Genomic DNA, 8,025 nt, shown 5'->3' on the forward strand with positions numbered 1-8,025 from the left:
AACTATTTGACCAGAGTGACATGATTAACTCAGGTGTGTCATTTAATTGACATCACAGGTGTTTCCAAATTCATAATCAGTCAGTCTGCCTATTTAAAGGGAGACAAGTAGTCACCCTGCTGTTTGGTGAAAAGGTGTGTACCACACTGAACATGGACAACAGAAAGCGAAGGAGAGAATTGTCCCAGGACATCCGAAAAAAAATTATAGACAAACATCTTAAAGGTAAAGGCTATAAGACCATCTCTAAACAGCTTGAAGTTCCTGTGACAACAGTGGCTCATATTATTCAGAAGTTCAAGACCCACGGGACAGTAGCCAACCTCCCTGGACGTTTGCCGCAAGAGGAAAATTGATGACAAATTGAAGAGACGGATCGTTGGAATTGTATCCAAAGAGCCCAGAGCAACCTCCAAAGAAATTAAAGGTGAACTCCAAGGCCAAGGTACATCAGTGTCAGATCGCACCATTCGTCGTTGTTTGAGCCAAAGTGGACTTCATGGGAGACGACCAAGGAGGACACCACTGCTGAAAAAAACTCATAAAAAAGCGAGACTGGAATTTGCAAAAATGCATGTTGACAAGCCACAAAGCTTCTGGGAGAATGTCCTTTGGACAGATGAGACCAAACTGGAGCTTTTTGGTAAGGCACATCAACTCTATGTTCATAGACTCAAAAACCAAGCATACGAAGAAAAGAACACTGTCCCTACGGTGAAACATGGAGGAGGCTCAGTAATGTTTTGGGGCTGCTTTGCTGCATCTGGCACAGGGTGTCTTGAAAGTGTGCAAGGTACGATGAAATCTGAAGACTATCAAGGCATTCTGGAGAGAAATGTGCTGCCTAGTGTCAGAAAGCTTGGTCTCAGTCGCAGGTCATGGGTCTTCCAACAGGACAACGATCCAAAACACACAGCCAAAAACACCCAAGAACGGCTGAGAGAAAAGCGTTGGACTATTCTAAAGTGGCCTTCTATGAGCCCAGATTTGAATCCCATTGAACATATGTGGAAGGAGCTGAAACATGCCATTTGGAGAAGACACCCATCAAACCTGAGACAACTGGAGCTGTTTGCTCATGAGGAGTGGGCCAAAATACCTGTTGACAGCTGCAGAACGCTCATTGACAAATACAGAAATCGTTTAATTGCAGTGATTGCCTCAAAAGGTTGTGCAGCAAAATATTAAGTTATGGGTACCATCATTTTTGTCGAGCCCTATTTCATTAGTTTGTTTTTTTTAAATAATTATGTTAATCAACAATTCAAAAGTGATGGCTGATTTTGATTATTTAATTTTCAAAATTTTTTATTTATTGTTACTTTTGTGAGTTTCAAGTGATTTCAGTGAGAATTGTGGGTTTTTCCTTCTTTAACTGAGGGGTACCAACAATTTTGTCCACGTGTGTATTAGGGGAGTGATATGAGACAGACAAAAATGTAAAAGTGTTCAAATGTTTACATTTATGAGATTTAATTATTGTTAAAGATGTATAGAAGTTGATTCAGGTTGTTCAGTCATGCTTTTTTAAGTTCTACACTTTATTTTAAGATATACTGTTATATATAAGTTATTTATTAATAAATGTCAAAATGTTTTTGAACCGTACTGAATTTATTTGACGGTCAGTTTTTGATTACAGGCAGACTCTAATAAAACTACCAGGTTACATCAGCATATATCACAGTAACTCAAGTTAGACATTATGATGTTCTGGACCTTTGCTGACTGGACCTCTCTGAATTTTAGCTGAATACCCCTGGCTTAGAAGAAGAGGGACATGAGTCTAGAACTTCTAATGACCCAACATCAGTCAGTGGAGAAAAAATAAGAAAAAGAAAGCAACGCTAAATGAAACTATTTCAGTGTTTTAATAAGCCTGTTGCTTGTCCTGTGAATACTTCCACTTTAGGGAACACTACAGCTGGAGCTAAGGTTAACATTTAGGAAAGGGAGCCTGATGAAGAGGAAACATCAGCTCTACCTGATGAAGAGGAAACATCAGGTCTACCTGATGAAGAGGAAACATCAGGTCTACCTGATGGCAGGAAGAGGAGCTGCTGACGCTATAATGTCTATAAGTATCTAATTGGTAGTTTGAAATAAAGGAGCTGCTACTGCTGCGTGTGTGTGTGTGTGTGTGTGGGTTGGTGTGTGTGTGTGTGTGTGCGCGCGTGCGTGGACATATGAGAACCTGACCTGGCTTTGGTTTATGAGGTTGGAGTATACCCACTAGAAAAAACTAGACTACACCACTGGTTATGACTGTCATTACTGTGTACACGACTTGCTTTGATTTAGAGTTAGGGGAAGTGCAGTGGGGGCAGGCAATACAATGAAAGTCAGTCTGTCTATGAACGCCAGCGCAAGAGCTTTATTGTGATGGGCAGGAGCTTTATTGTGCACTGGTGGGCTCCGAAGCCCCGCCCACCAATGAAACGGAATATTGAGTCGTATTTTCATTTTGGGGGTGAAAACGAAAAAACGAAAAAACGAACCGTTTCCTGTTTTGTTTGTTTTTTTGTTCAAAACGAAAAAACGAAAAAACGAACCGTTTCCTGTATTTTTGTTTTTTGCTCAAAACGAAAAAACGAAAAAACGGCTTGATTTTTTGTTTCTGCTTGTGTGTTTTATAGCCGGGAATCAAACGGATAAAACGTACCTTGTCCATTATTCTGCAGATGATTATAAAACTCAAAGTTAATATCCAGAACAGATTTATTGATAAAGTCAGTAAAAGCCACAGTTAAAGCTCCACCAGTTTTATTTTCGGCTCACTGAACGGTGCACAGACTCTGAAGAACTTCATCTTCCTGAAGATACTTGAAAACGTGTGAAACATGTGGTATCTTACCAGCAGTGTGTCTGCAGGCCGCACCTTTCCTCTAAGTTTAGAGCACTTTTAGAGAGAGCGCCACCTACTGCAGTGGATGATAACTACCGTGCACAGTTCACATTTTAAATTGATGACTTCACTCAAAATATCCTAACAACACAAAAGGCTTATTCAAAGAGGATTCCCTCTTCATTTTAACCCCTGTAGGTTTTTCTACAGAGCTGCTCTTTCTGGACCACACCAAGTACTCCTTTATGTCCATCCTATGATTTTAAATGTTTCACCCAAGTAGTACTTATTACAATGTCACAGTTATCACTCATAGCTTGGCTGCTGAGGCGAGCATTTGGACAATTATCAGATGAAATATTAAAGAATCATCTGTAATGGTTTTCTGAAGTCTTCATCTGACAGGACAGTCTGAAAGGTTGGAAAGAGACAAAACGCAGAGACAACTCTGAAGACTGATATATATATTTGTTTATTTTACACAACATGAAATAAAAATAAAAGCTGAACACACACACATAAGTGAAGTCTGATTCCTGCTGCAAAACCTCTGATGTCACTTCCTCCTGACACACAGACATTAATAAGTAGATATAGCACTGATTTATCTGATAAACTCCACATATTTCCCTTATTTACTTTGGTAAAATATAGTTTATTTTTAACATTTCAAGCCATTACACCTCCTTTGAAATGAGCAGCACGTACCAGCTGAACAGTCTGCCTTCTTTCTTCAGGTCTTTTTGATCCTTCCAGAGAATTCCTCCACTTCACTGAAATAGTAGTCAGACATCATCACTGCAGGATGACAGAAACACACTTAAAGAGGACACATTCACACACATCGGTACGCTTTAACGAAGGTGGCAACTACTTGTGTTAGTAAACGGTTAAACACATTTTAGTGCATTGTGTAAACTTATAAAAAAAACATCCTTTCCTCTTACCTTTGATGGTAAGCAGGACCACTGAAGAAGACCTGCTCAGCCTCCTGCAGGGACAGACTGTCCTGCATAGACAGCCCACATATGATGGCCTACCAGAAGAAAAGGGTTCATTTTTAAGCAATATAAGTGACATTTACCATTTTACAGCAGAGCAAGCCGTGTTAGACAGGCAGATACACAAATGACGCCATAAAAGGCTGGATATTTATTGAGCCTATAAAGTGCAGAAAGATGTAGAACTGCACACGGCCCAGGAAACATGAACATTTTGCCATAACTGCAACATTTTTAGAACAATTTTTTGTCAACGCTTTGAACTTGGCAACATTAGGAATCTAAATTCAGCAACGAAAGACAACAGAAAAAAGTACAGTAAATGTCAGAAAACGGTGGAGCTGGTACGGCCCTGCAGGACTTTCTGCTTTGAACCCTGCAGCTTTTACAACAATGCGGCTCATTACTGGATTTTTACGTTTCGTGCCGTCAACATGTTCAGCCTCATCACATCAGACCAATGAAGCTGTTGGAATGAAATCAAACAGACCAACGCTGAATTCTTCATGCACCCTCATCATGGAAACACACCAAGAAATGCTGAAGATGCAGCTTTCAAAGGCACCGAATCCATAACTTCCAGGGAGGGGGAGGGGGGGGGGGCGAATTGATGTGTGACATCATCTAACAGGAGGGGGGGATATTCGGATATTCGGGTCCAGCACTAGTAAATATCTCAGGTTAAATCGTGAACACCAGTTGAAGGTTAGCAGTGCTCCTGGCAGCCCACACTTTGTACAGAAAGCATAAATTAAACTGCAGTTAAACCATAAAATTCTTTAAAATGCTCTGTTCAGTGGGATGTTGAGCTTACAGCCTGAATGTATTTTTCTGTCAGTGTTAACAGACAGAAGTGTTCTTTTTGTGAGTGTTACGTGTTTTGAATGTGTGCATGAATGCAGTTTTCTGTTTCTTATTTTACCTCTTTTATGAGGAAGCAATGACTGCAGATGTCAGATCAAATGTAGAGATGTGGAGAAGATGGACAGAAAAGCTGCTGTCATGTCCCACATTCTGAATTCTTTAGAGTTCTCTCAAACACTGCAATAGTATAAATAATTATAACTATACTGACAGTCAGTAGAAACTTTGAGGTAGAAATGTAGGCAGAATTCTACTTGTAGGGGGGTTGTAATCATTCATTGTGGATTTACTGATGATCTAGTGCCCTGGTAGTTGAGATAATGATGAGTTGTCATTTTGTCATGATTCATTGCACATGATTCATCTTCACTCGGAGCCCTTACAGCAACATGAGTGCAGTCAGTTACGCCGATTACATTTGGGAAACCGGACATCGCTGCAAATTGCCGTTTAATGTTGGCCTGTTCACCCACAGTGTAAGGAAACCTGATGTACTGACTGGTCATGTTTATAATGTCATCCAAAACAGCTGGCATTATTGAGGGATGGTTGTGATATCCAGACCTAAAGGACATCATTTAACTGTATATCAGACCCAGATAGGATTTAGACAACAAATGTAACCTCTTATATTCTTCATATAAAACACAGACCTGTCGACCACTTAACGCTGGAAGGAGCCAGAAACCCCCGAGTCGTCAGCTCCTGTGTCTGTACCGGGATGGTTTGGGCGGGTGGGTCGGTCTAAGACGGCCCAGTTCAGCACATAGATCCAAGAGTACTGCTCTAGGGAATCTGAATCGGCTTATTAGTCAGTCATCATCATGGACAAATCCCCGTTATCCCTAAAATCTCTCTCCATTCTTAACGTGATCTTCCAGCAATGCCAGCGCATCCATTGTGCCACATTACACACGGCTGTGACCCGCTATTTACCCGCTTGATCAGCGATTGGACTGATTGTCACAGGCCTTTTCCAAATTAGTAATCAATCAGTGCCACTCACCGCTCTGTATCATTTGAAGATGGAAGTTTGATATATGAACATAGTTCTGCAAATACAGTCGTAGGCCGAATGGCGCACTATATGAACATCTACAACAATGAGGGTTTATGATTATCCGGCTCTACAAGTCTAATATGTGATAACAATAAAGGTTTGAGATCAATCTGGTTTCAATTCACCACTTCATCCTCCGGCACTGCCGTTCCCTCTGTCTCCAAAATGTGCTTAAGCAAGCATCAAAGTTGGTGCACCGGTGCACTTGCCTGGGGACCAGACAGCCTTTATATTGTGTATTACAAATACACATAAAGTCAGTCTGGAACTGCTCCATTGAACCAAATCTAGCCCAGAGGCGGGACTACCGATCACAGCTTGAATTGGAGAGAGCCAATCAGCGTAACACATGTGTGACGCAATCACTAAGCGACCTAACAATTGCCTTTCCGCCATGATGTTTTGTAGTTTTAACAGCTTCCTTCGCCGTACAGGGGTCCTGAGGAAAATCTAAGCTCTCCCTTTCAACAGTGGAGGGCAGCATTACGCATTCTATCGTACAGCCTGCCGGAATTAAAAATACATCCTTTTTAAAAAGAAAAGCTTTAAGAGCTGCTTCTTGTTGAGGTTTTAAGGACAAATTCAGTCCGTGCAAAACAGAGGAAAGCGCACAAGAGAAACCTCGCTCTGTTGCGGTCGCATCGTTAACTCCCGCCTCTGGTGCTCTGATTGGTTCGGTCTGATCTGCTCGGAGCTTGAAAACCTGTCAAAATGTGTCAATGGAGGAGGGCTAGACCGTATTCCCGTATATCCCTTATAACGGGAATACAGTCTAGCTAAGCTAGGCTATCAGTGCGCACATTCTCACACCAAGTTTGTTTTTAGAAATCACAACGTACACAGCGTACGCCACTTTCTACGCAACGGTTGTGATTTACACCACTTTCTAGCCCTGTTTTGTGCGTACGCAAGCATCAAGCAACAAGGTTGGCGCACATTCTCACACCAAGTTTGTTTTTATAAATCCCAACCTTTGCGTAGAAAGTGGCGTATGCCACTTTTCTAGCCCTGTTTTGTGCGTACGCAAGCTTTATAAATGAGGCCCCTGCTCTTTACCCTGGCGGAGCTGCTGAGGGGGTCATGGGAGTATGACCTGCCAGTCTACATATGTTTTGTGAATCTGGAGAAGGCCTATGACCGTGTCCCCCAAGGGACTTTGTGGGGGGCACTGCGGGAGTGTGGGGTCCCGAGCTCGTTGCTGCGAGCCGTTCGGTCCCTGTACGACCAGAGTGAGAGCTGTGTCCACATACTCGGTACTAAGTCAGACACGTTTCCAGTGGGTGTTGGACACCGCTAGGGCTGCCCCTTGTCTCCAATCCTGTTTGTGGTTTTCGTGAACAGGATTTCAAGACGTAGCCATGGTGGGGAGGGTTTTCGGTTTGGGAGTCTCTGGATCACTTCTCTGCTTTTTGCGGATGATGTGGTTTTGTTGGCATCCTCAGACCGTGACCTCCACTGAAGCGGTTTGCAGCCGAGTGTGAAGCGGCAGGGATGCGGATCAGCACCTCCAAGTCCGAGGCCATGGTTCTCTGCCGGAAATCGGTGGATTGCTCCCTCCGGGTTGGGCAGGAGTTGCTTCCCCAAGAGAAGGAGTTTAAGTATCTCAGGATCTTGTTCACGAGTGATGGGAAATGGAGCGAGAGATGGACAGGCGGATTGGTGCGGCATCAGCAGTAATGCGGGCGTTGTACCGAACCATCGTGGTGAAGAGGGAGCTGAGCCGTAAAGTGAAGCTCTAGATTTACCATCCATCTATGTTCCAACCCTCACCTATGGTCATGAGCTTTGGGTAGTGACCAAAAGAACAAGATCGCGGATACAAGCGGCCGAAGTGAGCTTCCTCTGTAGGGTGTCTGGACTAAGCCTTAGAGATAGGGTGAGGACCTCAGACATCCGGAGGGAGCTCGGAGTAGAGCCGCTGCTCCTTCGCATCAAAAGGAGCCAGTTAAGGTGGTTTGGCCATCTGATTCAGATCCTCCAGGGAGACTTCCTTTGGAGGTTTTCCGAGCACGTCCGTCTGGGAGGAGACCCCGGCGTAGACCCAGAACCTGGAGGGATTATATATCTCGTTTGGCCTGGGAACACTTCGGGATCCTCCAGGAAGAGCTGGAAGTGTTGCTGGGGGGAGGGACGTCTGGAACGACCTGCTTCGCCTGCTGCCTCCACGACCCGACCCCGGATAAGCGGAAGAAAATGGATGGATGGAGATATTTATGGAAAATACTGAAATGTGTTGTGCTCATCCAGCCACAAAA

This window comes from Acanthochromis polyacanthus, chromosome 11 (assembly GCF_021347895.1).
Source record: "Acanthochromis polyacanthus isolate Apoly-LR-REF ecotype Palm Island chromosome 11, KAUST_Apoly_ChrSc, whole genome shotgun sequence".
Classification (NCBI taxonomy): Eukaryota; Metazoa; Chordata; class Actinopteri; family Pomacentridae; genus Acanthochromis; species Acanthochromis polyacanthus.